This window comes from Heloderma suspectum, chromosome 4, assembly GCF_057233095.1.
Source record: "Heloderma suspectum isolate Gila_16-S chromosome 4, 16-S_ref, whole genome shotgun sequence".
Classification (NCBI taxonomy): Eukaryota; Metazoa; Chordata; class Lepidosauria; order Squamata; family Helodermatidae; genus Heloderma; species Heloderma suspectum.
Window position 1 is genome coordinate 204,554,493 of NC_139461.1, and position 17,198 is coordinate 204,571,690.

The 17,198-nt window shown below is 46.3% G+C and overlaps 1 protein-coding gene across 5 annotated transcripts in view; it reads left to right on the forward strand.

The window, feature by feature from the left end:
* Positions 1 to 13,684: 13,684 nt before the first annotated feature.
* The window catches only part of LPAR3 (lysophosphatidic acid receptor 3), a 46,472-nt gene continuing 42,958 nt past the window's right edge, over positions 13,685 to 17,198 (forward strand). Inside the window, exon 1 of one of the 5 annotated variants that reach the window (XM_084852048.1) lies at positions 13,685 to 14,319. The gene's annotated coding sequence lies outside the window, so the exon portion shown is untranslated. Of the gene's footprint in view, positions 14,320 to 14,787; positions 15,139 to 15,227; positions 15,494 to 17,198 lie in introns of those variants that run through there. The other 4 variants (XM_084852050.1, XM_084852049.1, XM_084852052.1 and 1 more) reach the window with 4 other exon arrangements.

Sequence of the window (17,198 nt, forward strand, 5' to 3'; positions counted from 1 at the left end):
ACCCAGCATTTCTCATGATGTACTCTGCATATAAGTTAAATAAGCAGGGTGACAATATGCAGCCTTGTCGTACTCCTTTCCCAATTTTGAACCAATCGGTTGTTCCATGTCTGGTTCTTACTGTTGCTTCTTGACCCTCGTACAGGTTTCTCAGGAGACAGGTAAGGTGGTCTGGTACTCCCATCACTAAGAATTTGCCACAGTTTGTTGTGATCCACACAATCAAAGGCTTTAGCGTAGTCAATGAAGCAGAAATAGACGTTTTTCTGGAATTCTCTTGCTTTCTCCATGATGCAGCGAATGTTGGCGATTTGATCTCTAGTTCCTCTGCCTCTTCTAAACCCAGCTTGTACTTCCGGTAGTTCTCGGTTCGCATACTGCTGAAGCCTAGCTTGTAGGATTTTGAGCATCACCTTGCTGGCATGTGAAATGAGCGCAATTGTGCGGTAGTTTGAACACTCTTTGGCGTTGCCCTTCTTTGGAAATGGAATGTAAACTGACCTTTTCCAGTCTTGTGGCCACTGTTGAGTGTTCCAGATTTGTTGGCATATTGAATGCAGCATTTTAACAGCATCATCTTTTAGGATTTTAAATAGCTCGGCTGGAATACTGTCATCTCCGCTAGCTTTGTTGTTACTAATGCTTCCTAAGGCCCATTCGACTTCACTCTCTAGGATGTCCGGCTGAAGTTCAGTGACCGCACTATCATGGCTATCAGGGACATTCAGATCTTTCCTGTATAGTTCTTCTGTGTATTCTTGCCACCTCTTCTTAATCTCATCTGCTTCTGTTAGGTCCCTGCCTTCTTTGTCCTTTATCATGCCCGTCTTTGCACAAAACGTTCCCTTGAGATCTCCAATTTTCTTGAAGAGATCTCTAGTCTTTCCCATTCTGTTGTTTTCCTCAATTTCTTTGCATTGTTCATTTAAGAAGGCCTTCTTGTCTCTCCTTGCTATTCTCTGGAACTCTGCATTCAGTTGGGTATATCTTCCCCTTTCTCCCTTGCTTTTCGCTTCCCTTCTTTCGTGAGCTACTTGTAAAGCCTCATCAGACAGCCACTTGGCTTTCTTGCATTTCTTTTTCTTTGGGACGGATTGAGTTGCTGCCTCCTGAACAATGTTACGGACCTCCGTCCATCGTTCCTCAGGCACTCTGTCTATCAGGTCTAATCCCTGAAATCTATTCCTCACCTCCACTGTATATTCATCAGGGATATGATTTAGGTCATACCTGAACAGTTTAGTGGTTTTCCCGACGTTCTTCAATTTAAGCCAAAATTTTGCAAGAAGCAGCTCATGATCTGAGCCACAGTCAGCTCCAGGTCTTGTTTTTACTGACTGTATGGAGCTTCTCCATCTTTGGCTGCAAAGGACATAATCAATCTGATTTCGATATTGACCATCTGGTGACGTCCATGTGTAGAGTCGCCTCTTGTGCTGTTGGAAAAGAGTGTTTGCTATGATCAGCATGTTCTCTTGGCAAAACTCTATTAGCTTTTGTCCTGCTTCATTTTGTACACCAAGGCCATGCCTGCCTGTTATCCCGGTGATTTCTTGACTTCCTACTTTAGCATTCCAATCCCCTATGATGAAGAGGACATCTTTTTTTGGTGTTAGTTCTAGAAGGTGTTGTAGGTCTTCATAGAACCCATCAACCTCAGCTTCTTCGGCCTCAGTGGTTGGGGCATAGACTTGAATTACTGTGATGTTGAATGGTTTGCCTTGGATTCGTACTGAGATCATTCTATCATTTTTAAGATTGTACGCCAGTACTGCTTTTCCCACCCTTTTGTTGACTATGAGTGCTGCTCCATTTCTTCTAAGGGATTCTTGCCCACAATAGTAGATATGATGGTCACCTGAATTAAATTCGCCCACGCCTGTCCATTTTAGTTCGCTGATTCCCAAGATGTCGATGTTCAATCTTGCCATCTCATGTTTGACCACCTCCAGCTTACCTTGATTCATTGATCTGACATTCCAGGTTCCTAAACAATATTGTTCTTTACAGCATCGGATTTTCTTTTCACCGCCAGACACATCCACAGCTGAGTGTCCTTTCGGGTTTGGCCCAGCCGCTTCACTCTTTCTGGCGCTACTTGGAAATACCCTCTGCTCTTCCCCAGTAGCATATTGGACACCTTCCGACCTGAGGGGCTTATCTTCCAGCGTCATATCTTTTAGCCTTGTGATACGTTCCATGGGGTTTTCTTGGCAAGAATACTGGAGTGGGTTGCCATTTCCTTCTGCAGTGGACCACAGTTTGTCAGAACTCTCTGCCATGACCTGTCCGTCTTGGGTGGCCCTGCATGGCATAGCTTATGGCTTCACTGAGTTACGCAAGCCCCTTCGCCACAACAAGGCAGTGATCCATGAAGGGGTTTTTGTTTTTTAAAGCAGTTTGTTTTTTAAAGCAGGGCATTTGAACGTATTCTTGGGGTGCAGTTCTGGCTCTGATCTAGTTCTGTACGTAGGCACTTCCACTGCACTTTTACTGTTTCTGTTGTGCCAGCAGGATGCATCATTAATGCTCCCAAAAGCAACCCTAGAAAGAAGATACGCAAGTTTCCAGAATGGGACAGGTCAGCAGCACTCCCTTCTACAAGCTCCGCTGACCTGTTCTAGAAATGAGTGTTTCCACTTGTTTTTGGTTGCTTCAGGATCCACTAGCTTCCTGGTGTACTAGTGGTGGGTTCCACTAGCACACAGGCAGCTTTGGATACTGCCCTAAGTAGTCCCAGATGGGCAGGCATTACCCAATGGCACCTATGCCCAAGTTTTATAGGATCTCTCTCTGCGTGTGCATGCACAGATAGCTTCCATTCCAGTGAGGGAGCAGGCTTCTGTGCCACTCTCCCTTTCGTGATCAGTATGGTTGAATGTTTTTGATCTATATATGGTATAAATTCATAGAACTGCTTATTGTGGTATTCTGATGAAGTAACTGTCATGGTTCTGGTAATTGAAGCCAGCTTTACTTTCATGTTGTGAATGAATAACCTGCCATATGGTTTGGGGTACAGCTGTAGATTCTGGAGTAAACTTTTCCACTTGTCTCATATGTTCATATTAGTATATTTCTCTTGTTGCTAGCTCCTGTTTTCCCATTTTCACTGAAAGCCTTTTACTGGATTAACTGCAGAAAAGAAGTGATAAATGATCTGGGTTTGCCTAATGACAGAGGAAAAACTATCTTCAGGACCAAGACATTAACCATAAGAGATTCAGTACCTAAACCTCCAGACTTAGAATCCAATTTCTTTGTTCCTATGATTCATTATTGATATGCGGTGTAGCTGATAATTTATCTTGCATATTTGTAAAGACTGTGGAAAATGATAGTATTCTACTTGATCTACTGTTTCGGATTGGTTCTACAGTAGCCATTATCTCCAGAACTTATATCATTCACTCATTCAGGTTTTATGGGCAATCCAGCTGACACTACCAAACTGTTGCATTCCACAGTGTTTTCCCATGTTGTCCTCTCATCCTCTTTTAGACCTAATTTGTGATTGTTGTTGTTTGCAATCAAAATACAATTGCAACGTTGGCTTATCCGGTGTAGACTGGCAAGGAGCTTATGAAACTCTATAATTGGCCCTTTTAATTAGTAGTTTTCTCCTTGTCCCCTTTTTTGTAAAGCAGTTTCTGCTTCTCAGTTTATGCCCCTTTACTTAGTTGCTTCCTGTTCCCTTGTGGGGTCACAGTATTACTGAATGGCCCCTTAAGTAGTCAGTTCCTGTTCCCAGGGGCAGGAGCATTTAAATGCTTTGTTTACAAAGAGGAAAACAGTAATTATAGCCTCCCTCTAAAGTTCAGAACTGCCTGTGGGTCAATTTGGAAAGCAGTGGTCATCTGTGTGAACAGCAAGAAACCAATTAAAGGGAAACAAATGGCTTTATGGAAAAGGGATGAGAAAGGAAACTCAGGGCCAACAGTGGGATCTTTCTGGAATAGGAATTACTTTGAACACATTAAGATCTTGCATGTGAGGGATGGGTATTGCTGGATTTTTATGGAAAATGTAGTGCTATATTAGGTGTCATATGGAACCAATGTTCTAACTCTGCTTCCAGTTTCTTGTAGAAAAACAATGTCTTAGCAGTGCTAAAGGACCCTACTTTGGAAGCAGTTTTGCTCTCTTGGTATATGGGAGTGACACAGCAGCACAACAGCAACTGGCTTAGTACTGAGGTCTGCATGGAAGAAATAACTGCACTATATTGATGTGGTGGGTGCTTCCAGATAATCAAAAACCTATTTTGTTGCTAATGCCCTGTAGTGCTAGCCTAATTAAGTGTTGATTGTACAATGTGTAGACTCCACATAATAGATTGCCTCCTTCAGATGCGATAGGTATGCTACAAAAACTTCACATGCCACCCCGCAACTAGAGAACCAGGAACTCCATAGCAGCAGGGGCACGGGGATTTTAGAACATGGAGTGGTGGAAGGGTGACCAAGTAATTGGTGTGGTTATATAGCATTACTAAGCATATTGCAAGACCTCCTTCCCAAGTGCAAAAGTTCATGATGTCATTTTACATGTGGAAGACTGCTATAGTTGCTATGAAGGCATCCAGAATTCCTATGGTTTAACACTTAAAAAAAAAAACAAAGAAGCAGACATGGAAGCGTGATTAACTAGAATGCAGCTGTTTGACAGAAACATCATATGGATTCTCACAACTATGATGTACATCAGGGATGGGGAACTTATGACTCTCCAGATGTTTTGGCCCACAACTCCTATCATCCATGCCATTGGCTATGCTGGGAGTTGTAGGCCAAAACATCTGGAGGGCCACAAGTTGCCTACCCAAACAGAAAAGGCTCATGTGAAATCACCCTGCAAAAAAGCTAAGCAGCCACTCCTCTTCTGCAAAATAGCAAGAGAAGAAGGAGCAGGTGGGAGTCTCCCCTGCAACTCACTCCCCAAACTACTTTTCCCTTTATGGCACACCAAACACGTGTTTGAGAAGCAGACACATGGCTTGAGGGGAGAGGGTTGAAGGGGGGAAAGTGAGCAGGGAAAGGCTGAAACACTTAAAAATTATCTAGTTGGTGGCCTGCTATTCTATATAGTAATAGCAAACTCCTTATATGGTAATAGCAAGCTCGTTTGCTCGGTGTGGATCCTTATGTTGCTGAAATGGCACCATCATGCACAAGAGGGAGGTAGCTGTAGGTCCAGGAAATGCCAAGGTTTGTAGAAATACAAAAAACTTGAGGGAAAAAAGGCTGGGGGAGGGGTCAAAAACATTCTAATAAGGACTAAGCATGCTCAGTGGGTATAGAATGCTGAGTGTTTGGGAGGAAAAATCAGGTGGGAGGGGAAATGGAATGGAGCATTATGGAGAAGGGCATGGCTGGCTAAATGGAACCCTCCATGCTGTGACATTTTGTTGCAGGTCCCACTTGTTTATAACAGTTAAGTAACTTGGGATTTGGGAGATAATTAACATGACTCTTTCTATTTATTACAGTTATAATGAATTAATGTTTTTAGCTTGAATAGATAATAGTCCATTTAAAAACACACAGACGGAAAGCCTACCATTTGGAAGTTATTATGATGTTTCAATTATTAAGCTAGGCTTTACATCATTGTTTCTAGTCCTTTAGTATTTTTGACATCAGGTTTACTGAGCATGCTGCAAAAATCATGAGAGCTAGAAACTTAAGTATGAAAGTTGTAGTCTCAAAATTCAGCAAGAAATTTCAGGCTACAGAAAAATGCCCAATTGACTCAAGTGTCGTTCAGTGGCTTTTTGTGTGGCTGTTGATAATAATATAAATATATTTAAAGCATGGTGGAAAGATTTACAGATGTTTGAAAAGTCTGCCTCCACTGAGAAGAGGCAAAGTAGAAGGTCCTGATCCTGCTGGAAGAGAAAGTGGCTTGCACTGACATAGCTTTTAAGCAGTGAGGATAATCAGCTTAATGGGAAAGAGAGAGGTGTTTTTTTTTTTAAGTGGCTGAAATGGTGGTGGTTAAAAGCCAATTTGATGAGTGTAGAGATAATGGAGAAAACCATAATGCAAGTTAGGCTTATTTACTTACTTATTATAAATGAGTTGATAATAACATTTTGAAATAAGAACTCTGAATGAATATGAACACTGGCAAATTATATGAGGCTTTTAAGCTGTAAAGCTCCCCCTGCCTTATCAAATGAGCCTCTCTATAGTTTCTTTTGCAAAAGAAAATCTTTGATTCTTCAGTGGGGACTTGTGCTAGTTTTTAAAGACATACTTTTAAAAGCTGAGTCAAATACTTGCAGGAACGTTCATGTTCATAAATTCAGCCATTCTGAGTGGCCTAAATTTGGCTTCTTCCTGTTTTTGAAATTTCACCAAGTTCTCGGGGGCAATTAAAGTATATATGGAATACTGAATATAACTTGGCAGTAGATCTGTCTTCTCAGCCTCTCCATCTTAGTAACTGAAAAGGGCTTCTGTTGTTATAAATGTGTAATACATCAGTTATGTTCCACGACTCACAGTGTGTGTGTGTGTGTGTGTGTGTGTGTGTGGAATAGTCTCCTTGATTTGAAGTATAAAATAGATTCTGGATTCTTGTAAGTATAGTTAGTATTCTGAATATTTTGATTTGGTATAGCGCAGAGGTGGGCAACTTGTCGCCCTTCAAATGTTTTGGCCTAAAATCCCCATAATTCCCACCATTGGCTGTGCTGGTTAGGGCTGGTAGTCAAAACATCTGGAGGGCCACAAGTTGTTCACCCCTGGTATATAGAGAGAAAGACATGTTTGCCCCCTCACTGAAGGACCATGGTTAGATTTCTATCCCAATTTCTGCATTTTGCTGTGGTTTTTTTTTCTGTCAACCATATGTGCAACAGCTGAAATGAATTTCTACCCCCAGATCAATCTTGTGACTCAAGCTACTTTGAGCTGTCCCTGTGATCACTTATCACCAAAAGGATCATTCCTTTTGGTACCCCTAAGGAGTAGCCGTGTGCTGACTGCCAGAAAAGAACGTCACACAGGGTCATCCGACTACTCTAATAATACGCTGCCTATAGCAATGGCCAAATTTCAAATAGTTCCAGCAAAATGCCATGTCATGCTCCAGTGTGGTCTTAAAAGGAAAGGTGTGGTATTTATCAAAAGAAGCTTTCACATGCAGCTGACTTTGATAAGTAGTCTTTTATATTAGGTGCAACCAAGCAGATCTGAAATGATGAAGTCACTCTTGGGAGGTCTGGTGCATCATCATGCTGAAACTGAAGATGCTTCATTTCTCTGTACACCTTGTTCAGATATAAATTCTTTCTAGGAACAACAAATCAATGGATGGCATCAAGGCCTGATCAGTTCCTAACAGATACATAGAGGGTGAACTAGAGTAATTACAAATGCAAAGCCTAGGGGGCAACATAACAAAATAACGTAATGCCCAATTGGGGCGGAACTAGGGATGTATGAAAATCACTTACCTTTTGGGGATTATGCTGATGTTGGGGGGGAGGCGCTCCGTCCCTCCCCCCGGAATCCTGGATGGGGGGGGAGGCGCTCCATTCCTCCCCCCCCCCGAATCCTGGCCAGCCGGCTGTGCTCTGCAGCGATTCTGCGGAGCCGCTGGCTGGCTCCGCCAGCAGCCGGACATCTGGCCACTGGCTAGCAGGGACGCAAATGGTGGCGACCATAGCCGCCGCCATTTGCGTCCCTGCAGTCAGCCGTGATAGGCTATGTAAATGTTTACGTAGCCTATCACGGTCAACTTAAAAAAAAAAAAAGCGCGTACACAAATGGCGGTGGCCATGGCCATGGCCGCCATTTGCGTATGCATGTGTTTTTTTTTAAAGTCAGCCATGATAGGCTACGTAAATCTCTACGTAGCCTATCATGTTTTGTTTTTTTTTAACTGGAAATGGTGGCGGCGGTGGCCGGTTGGAAGACTGGCCGCCGGAGCTGCCGCCGCCGAACCGCCGCCGGAGCCGCCGCTGCCAGGAAGATCTGCCCAAGGTAAGTCTTGTCCCGGGGGGGCGGGGGGGCAGGCCATTCCGCCACCAATTTGGGGGGGCCGAATGTGCTGGCATTCGGCCTCCCTGAGATCCGTGGCGGAACTTTCGTACATCCCTAGGCAGAACACACCTTGCCATAAAACATTGTTGCTGCAGTTCTACTGCTGAGATATAAAGCTTCTAAGAAAGGGCATGGCAGAGGAGAAAGTGGGAATCTCCTGGCCAGTGTAGATGACTCACCAGCATCTCTCAGCTTCTAACAGCATGGAAATGCACAAGTCCCTGCAGTAAGCCAACAATGGCTGGAAAGTTTTCAGGCTTCCCCAACCTGGTGCCCTCCAAATGTTCTGGACTAGAGTTCCTAGCATTTCTGACCATTGGCCATACTGGCTGAGTCTGATGGGAGTTGAAGTCCAAAATATCGGGGGGGGGGGCATCAGGTTGAGATAAGCTGGCCTAGATTCTCAAATTGTGGCATAGGTTCTTCCCCTCAGTGGGTGAATGGAACAGAATAATAATAATAATTTGTTGTTGTTGTTTAGATTTACTTAGATTATTTAGATTTACAACAGAATTAAAGCATACAAAACTTAAAACAAGCTCTCCTTGGTCTTGGTGGGTGAGTGGGACAGAAGAAGAGGAAAATACTATTATCACCACCATCATCTATTTGGATTTATTTAGACTATTTATATTTACAATAGAATTAAAACATACAAAATTTAAAACAATTCTGCATTGAAATACAATCACCCCATAAAACAACTTTAAGGATGATGGAGGTCGGTGAAAGGAGGCAATACTCCTTCTGAAAGTTTTCATTACCTTCATCCTGATGCATGGAGTATCTCTCTACCCATTCCCCCAATGAATAGATGATTACCACTGGACTGGCCCCTCCCTCACCTCTGCCCAAAGGTAAAGTTAAAAGGTGCTGACCGACCAAAAAAGTGTAAGAACTATGGTCCTTAGGAGTGGGGCGTTATCCACAGTGCTGAAATTTACTTCCACTTAGGGATGTACGGATTTTGTAAAATCCCTTCTGCCAATGTTTAGCACATTGTCAATTGCCTTTCTTTCCATCGCCCACGCATTAACGGAATTGGATTTTTCCCAATTGTCCAAATTTTCCCAAATTCTCATGTGTGCAAATTTGCATTTGCAAAAATACACAAATCCCCCCAAATGTGCATTTTCATGCTTTAGCATATGGGTGAAACACATTTTCAGCTGGTGTTTTTTTATTTTATGTTTTTTCTGCGACTAAATTTGTGTAAAATAAAGTAAAAAAACAACTGGTCCGCAAGTCTGTGGAATCCATGCAACTTGGGAAAAGCTGGTCTGCTCTAGAATCCATGGGTTGGAGCAATAGAAATCCAAACGTATTGATTCCATTGCAGATTTCTCCGACATCCCTACTTCCACTGAGAAGTAGATCTGCTGTACTTCTAACTCTCACATGTAAAGCAAATAAACTATGGGAGAGGCAGCAGTAGCCACAGTCTGGTGAAATTGCTGATTGTCAGTCACACAAATATAAATCTCACAGAGGCGTGTGGCTGCAATATCTCACGCAAATTACTTACGGTAGCTTCACATATTTTGACACGCCCCCCTGCAAATTACAGACCAGCCCTGTGGGAAGTGTACCCAGGCTAGTGCACTGCCCATAAACACAGTGGGTGAAGGGCAAGATCACGGTTAGATACTGGACAGGTGGTTGTTTCCAGAACACAACGGGTTGAATCCAGACTTCGCCATGCTTCGAGAAAGTCCACTGAAATCCGTTGGAATCTGGGGTACTGTTAGGCCTGGGGTTCTGGATCTGTTCTCCAGAGGCCCAACCGTCCATTGGAGCCAATGGATTTTTTCCCCTCAGCTTAACTGCTACGTAAGGGGCGATTTTCAAGGGAGATTGCAGCTGGGGACAGAAGGGTTAACTACCTCCTCACATGTAATGCTCCCCTCCCCTCACCCTGAATGGCAATTAAATACTTCCATTGGTGCTAATGGAAGGTTTTTCCTAAGCTGAATTGACAAGGGGGGGGATTTCCAAGGAATCGCAGCTGGAGAGGGAAGGGAGGGTTAAACTGTGCACTTTGCCCCCCCCCCCCACATCCTCCCTTCTACATGGCAATTAAGCTTAGGAAAAACCTTCCATTGATGCCAATGGAAAGATTGGCCCCCAAATCTTTTAAGTGCCTAGCAATGCCTATGACTGGGGTGAAGTTAGTCGTGACTAAATTTAAGTCTCATTGATTTCAATGGATCTACTCGAAGCATGACTAAGTCTGAATCCAACCCAGCATTGATTGGGTAAGTCATAGTTTGAACAACCTGTGGCCCTCCAGATGTTTTGGCCTACAACTCCCATCAGCTGTAGCCAGCATAGCCAATGGTGAGGGGTGAGGGGAACTGTAGGTCAAAATATCTGGAGGGCCAGAAGTTGTGCACCCCTGGTTTGGGCGAAACTGGAGATAGCAGTAGCCATGTTTGTTTAATCACATGTCTGGCCTGGTCACCTAGTTTAAAAAGTGCACTGGTGTTTAACAGCAAGGGGAAGCCTACGGGTGAGGGGAACTGAACCTGCCCCTCCTGCAGTCTGTTGCCCTGGGCACTTTTTGCACACCTGGCTGGTGTGAGCCAGTGGAAGGACTGGACTGCCACCCTCCATTTTCTGTGCTATAGCACACAGGCTTCTGCCTGCCAATGGACGGTCTACAAAAATACTTGCTTTAAACCCAGCCGCATGCATATATCTTCCCAGATGACTGATACTCAGACTGCTGTTTTTGGTGCTTACTAATTTAATTTTTGAAAGGTGATGACAAAGCCTCTACTTTATTTGATCGTATTTGCTGCTTATTGGGAAGATTGTTTCATCCATATTGTGGAAGTGCTGGAAATTAATCCTTTACTGAAAACGGTCTTATGCAGCTTACCATCTGTCTTAACAAAGAAAATAAAATTGAGAGCTATGTTCCAAAAAGTCACACTGTCAGCTTTTTAGTTTGTGGCAGTAAAAAAAAAGTCAAGAAGTTGTCTGGCATGAAGATCAGCTCTTAATTCTGTCCATGGCAAGAATACAGTAAGACACCTGACAAGCTGATGCTGAGAGCTGTCCCATAATGGAGAGAGATATTGATATGACTACTTAACAAGTATTCTGAGAATGAGCAGTTATTTCCCTTCATTTATTTATGGGAATAATGGTTTAATTTACCTTGGGACCAAATTTGTCTGAAAAAGGGCAAGAAGTGGAAAAGAAATTAGAAAGAGAAATGGCTTTGGGGGACAGGGGGGGAGTAGTAGAAAAATTGCAAAGGAAGAAGGGGATGGCTGCATGGGAGTGGATAAAGAAAAGTAAAATTATTAGGTGAGGTTCCAGCCATTGTCAAGATACAAGCAAATGATAATAGAAGGAGTCACCTTAAAAGTTTAAACATGGTTTCCTTCAGTGGAGGCTGGTGGCTCTGATGTCAGTGGGGCAGTAAATCTGCTCTGGGTTTCAGTCAGAACTCTAAGGGAGCTATCCAAGGTGCTGTACCAACTTTTGGGGATTGGGTTGAGCATCTTGGATAGCTCTTTTAGAGTTCTAACCAATTTGGACTGAAACCCAGAGTGGATTCACAGCCCCAGTGTCATCAGCCTCCACTGGTTTCCTTATCACCGGCTCTCCCCTCTCACAAGGTAGCCATCACCTAAAACATAAGAATTGCCTTAGTGACATGGGAAGCTGCCTTATAACAGGTCAGATTATTTCTCCATCTTGCTTAGTGTTGCCTACTGTGACTCACAACAGCTGTTCGGCATCCCAGGCAGAGGGTTTCACGTTGCCTGTTTCCTGATCCTTTTAGCAAGCCTCCTGCTGGGTCAGACAAATGCTAACCAGCAAGTCAAGCATTTCTATTTCCCACAAGTTGGCCGTAGCAACTCAGAGGTACTTCCTCTGACTGTGGCTGTTCTGTTTAGCTATGGAGGCTACTTCAGCCACTGGACAGATTGTCTAACCTTGTGTGTGCATTCTGAATGGCTGCAATATCAAAAGACCTGGCTCGTTATGGCATCCGCGTACCTGTCATACGTACGGGGGCGTTCCTGGGCTGTCCCTGGATCTTCAGGCGGCAGCAGCGGCAAGGAATATGTCTTCACAACTGTGACTAGTGCGCCAGCAGAGACCATTCCTGAATCAGCCTGATCTGGCAACAGTTATCCATGCCTTGGTTAAATCACAGTTAGACTACTGCCATGCGCTGCACGTGGGGCTAACCTTGAAGAGCATCCGGAAGCTTCAATTGGTGCAAAATGTGGCTGCTTGGCTGCTAACCAGTGCATGTATCATGATCACATCCCTCCAATACTGGGTGATCTTAACGGGTTGCTAATTGTTTTCCAAGCTCAACTGAAGGTGTTGGTTTTAACCATTAAAGCTCTAATTAGGGCACAATCCTATGCATGTTTAGACAGAAGATAGTCCTACAACTCCCAGCATTCCCAGCCAGCCATGTAGGACTTTCTTCTGTCTAAACATATATAGGATTGCATCCTAAACTGCTTAGGGCCTGGCTCTCTGAGGGATTGCCTATCTCTGTTTGAATCTACTCAGTTCTTCAGATTTGGAAGACACCTTCACTTACAGAAGCCCGCTTGTCAGGCACGCAGGAAAGGGTTTTCTCCTGTGCTGCTCCCAAACTCTAGAACGCATTCCCTCTGGAGTTGATACTGGTCCCCACTCTCTCTGCGTTCAGGAAGGGGGTCATGACGCATCTTTTTAATGAGGCTTTAAACATTGTTCTTAACGGTTTTTAAGGTTGTTTTAACGTTTCACTCTGTTTTTATTTATTTATTTCTGTTCTTTTAATTTTGTCAGTCACCTTGGTTGGTTCCGGATAGGTGGTACAGAAATGCAATAAATACATAAATATAAGTGCATGTGGGTGGGGGTGTATGTGGGTGGGGCGGGAAGGAATGGGATGAAGGATGATGGCTGTGGTGGGGGGAGATTCCGTATACTGCTGCAATTCTGTGCACACTTACCCTGGGAGTATGTCTCATTGTTGAACACTTAGGGTAAACATGCACAGGGGAAGAGAGAGCAGGGCTGGCATCAAGTGTAGGCATGGCCAGGCACCTGGCCAGGGCCCACACCCCAGAAGGGGCCCACTGGAGAGAGGCCCCTGGACTTGGGCCTCCTCTTCACCATTACAACCTGCTTGTTCACCTGCCTCTTGCTTTGGCCCAGCCAAGGGTGGTGCTCACTGGTCCCTTTGCCTGTCAAGCAAGTCAGTGGTAGCAATGATGAAAAAGAGGAGGGCATGGCAGTGAGGAGGTAGACTCACTGAGGGAGGGGGTCCATTGAGGGTGTCTTGCCCAGGAGCCTGCAAAAAAGCTGGAGCCGGCACGGAGAGACAGAAAGAGGGTGGCGGCAGCAGCTAGCTCCACTGCTGCTGCAAAACTGGTCAGTTGAGTTGGGTGCTGCTTTTATTCTGTTATTGTTGTTTTTAATCGTGTGTTAACGGATGTTTTCTTAGTTTCAATCAGGTTTTATTTATCGATGATCGTAAGCCGCCTTGAGCGCTATTCTCTTGGTAGAAAGGTGGGGCACAACTCAAATAAATGAATTAAAAAAGCGGGTGGCTGATCCAGCCAACAAGTGGGCACGGGGGGCGGGGGGAAGGCAAGCAGGCAAGAGGCGGAGACGGGGTGGGTGCGTGGGGGGGTGGGTGGCGGCAGGAGCTGCTGTTGCCTCTCCGGCTGGCCCCTTGTGAACTCAGTAGCCAAGAAGGCAACGGGAAAATGCTGCCCCTGCCTCCGCTGGCCCGTGTGACTCTTTGCCTCAGTTGGGGGCCAGAGGAACGAACACCCTGAGTTGAAGCAAACCAGCCACCCCGCTCCAAACACCCTAGCAAAGTTTGGGGTTGTTGTTTTTAAACCAAACCAAACCTCTGTCCAAGGGGAGAAAATCGGGACAAAGTCTGACGGAGCCAAGAGCGTCGGCAGGCTGCGGAAGAAGCAGCTCGAAGGCGGCGGCGGCGGCGGCTCCTCCGCGGGAAGAGCCCGTTTTGGGAAGGGCGGCCTTGGCCAAAGGAGGGCGCCTCGGCCCGGCCGGGGCGGCGCCCTCCCTCGCCCCTCGCCGCCTCCCCTCCCTCCGAGCCGGAGGAGCCCGCCCACGCCCACGCCGCCGACTTAGCCCGCGGGCTCGGCGGGGCGCCGCCAGACTGCTTTGCTCGGCGCTGCTGCTGCTGCGCCGCCTGGTTTCGCGCAAGGAGCCACCGGAGAGCGGCGCGGCGGATGCCGGGCGGGCGCCGGAGCCGCGGGCTGCTGCTGTGGTGAGTGCGGGAGGGAGCGAGGGGCAGGCTGGCTGGCGCCGCGGGGGGATCGAGCCCGCGTCTCCGGCTGCGCCTGCCCCGAGGGGGAAAGCGCCGCGGGGTGGCGGATGACGGGGGACGGAGCAGGACGGTGCCCCGGCGCGGCGACACGCTCGCGCGGGCTTTCCCTGCGCCTTTTGCAGCGCGGAGGGAGGGCATTGGGACGCGCGGCTGGCATCAGTGGGCGATCCAGGTCCGACCTGGATTCGGGCGCCCTCTTCAAAACTCTTCTGTTGGAGTGAGGGGAAGCCGAGGGTCGAAGGACCTGTTACCTGCATGCGGTGTGTGCGTGCGTATGCACACACGCGTGCAAGCAGTGAAAGGCGACGGCCGCTCCTGCCTCCTCCCTCTTGCCCGTCGCCTCTGGGCGCTGTGGATTGGGTCCATTCCAAGGGAGAAGCCGTAAGCACCCCCCCCACACACACACACACACACTTCTCTCGGGGAGGTGCCACACAGAGGCTTGGTCGTGTGGAATGTGCGGCGGCCTCCTGCTCTCACTGGCAGACCTGTGCTCTCTCCCTGGGTGGCACGGTGATGCGGTTGGGCCCAGGTGCCTAGTGAGAGGGGGGCGAGTGACAGCACCTGCCCTACCATTAGGCAGACTCTAGCAGCACGTCATGAAAGGGCAGCCAGTTCTTAGCTGTTCAATTTATTATTATTGCAGTTGTAATGCTTGGGAAGGGAGAGAGGTACTTGTGACATTTTCTGCCTCAGGTGCCCAAATGACTCGACTGGCTTCGCTTGCGGGGAGGGGCTCCATTTGCTGCTCCACCTCAGGTAACGAAATGCCCTGGGCTAGCGCTGGCGAGTGCGTGGGCACAGATGGTTTTCTTGCACGCTCCCGTGGGCCCGATCCTTCCTGTTGCACTGCCCAAGGGGAGAGGACCCCGAGCAGGACACGCCTTCTAGAGGGAGAGCGCGGGTGAGCAATCCGAGGTAGCGGCAGCCTTTACCTGCCCAGGCCTTGCAGCAGAGACCAAGAGGCAAGGAGAAGCTGCTGCCTCTTCTTGGCTGCCCTCTTTCACTGGGCTGGTTGGGTGCAGTTCCCACCGCCCAGAAGGAGAGCACAGGTAAGCCAGTGAGATGAGCTGGCTGCTCTTTGCAGGACCCCTCGATGCTGCATCACTCAGAGGTGAGTGGGAAGAGAGGTGGCTGCTCCAGTCTCTCCCCGGGGAGCATCATGGTCCCAATCCCCCCTGCCAGGGGTGTCCAGAGAGGGTGAGAAAGAGAGTGGAGCTAGGAGCATCTTCTCTTCCCCCCAGCTCTGAAGCAGCAGAATGCAGAGGAATAGGGGATGCCTGAGTGTGTGTTTTCCAGGGCTCTTCCCGATCAGGCAGGGAGCCTCTCTCCATATCAGCCTCTGCTGCAGGGCAAGGGAATGGAGGAGAGACTGCTGTGTGCTGTTAGCTGTGTTCACCTATAGCTGCTGATCACCTGTTTTCTTTCTGGAAAAAAGTGGCAGAGTTGAGCACGTTTTCCAAAAAGGTGTGCTTGCTTAACATGGCATGTAGTCTTCAGAGGAAGGGTTTCCATTCCAAGAGTCAATCACCCTGTTCATATGCCGATATGGCTACTGCTCATCCATTTGTTGTTGTGTCTGACTCAGATTTAACGAGGACAAGGCAAATGTTTGGTTTATAATGTGGTTCCTGTTTGGTGGTAAAGCCCTTCAGGGGAACTTTTAATCCTATCCATATCCCATGCCCTATGAAGTATTGCCAATTCCCTTATTCTCGGGAACATGCTTGATGAAGCTACTAGTAAGTTCTGGACTTTGGCTTATTCATCCAACTGTTTGGAGAATAACATAAAAATGCTTTCTTCTTTTATTTCTCTGTCTGTCTCTCATTTTTGCAGTTCCTGCATCTGTAATTTGAGTGCAAAAGCTAACTTGGCTTTGAGACTGAGTCTAAGCTGCGGACCTCATGGGCCACAACCTAATCTTTGTGCTTCTTTTATTTTCTTCCTATACCCTGCTTTTGGTACCATCTAGCCTAATGAAGATTTCTGCAGAACTCAAAACCTTGCACACTCTTTTATGACACTTTGGTTGGTCCTAAGAAAGGTATTGCCAAACTCTGGATTTTGCCTAGAATACACATTTGGGTGTGGGTTTTTTTGTAAACCTTTTCCAAACTGAGTCAGAGCTGTGCTGCCTTTATAGAGTGTGGGTGGAGAGAACCTTACCCCAATCTCCTTTTGCATCTTTGCGACCCACTGATAGCTCACTTCAGCCATATAAGATGCCCTGCAGGAATAAATACCTGAAGATTCATGTGTAGGCATTAACACTGGAAAAAGTTCTGGAGCTGGCTACAGATTTGAAGTAATGCTTCCAGCCCTGGTCGTTAGTATTGCAACAGCCATGGGAATGATACTGCTTTCTGTGGGGAATGAGCTGTAAGTTTGCAACAAGCAGATCTATTTAAACCAAGATCCAGTTGAATCTTGGGTGACTTGTAAGGCTGAAATCTAATCATTCACATGTAATCACAGTCTGCAGTTGAGCTGGGGCTCTTAGTGCATTGTCAGGTTACAGATAAGATGTAAAGGGCTGGCTTCTTCCCTTATCTCAGACCTCCCATGTCACAAATGGAGGGCAGCTCTTTTAAGAATGAGGTTCCCTAGGATGAGATTTTTCTTCATAATTTTTTCATGTAAAATATTATGGAGTTAAGCAATTTTGCTAATGTAACCACTTTAACTATATCCATCTGGAATTAAGATACATTTTTAAAAAGTATATTATGTCAATGAATTCACTGTAATCCATTCAGTCTACTGTTGATTGAAAGCAAGCAGTTAATAGAAGTAATTGATTATAAGCCAGAGTTTGA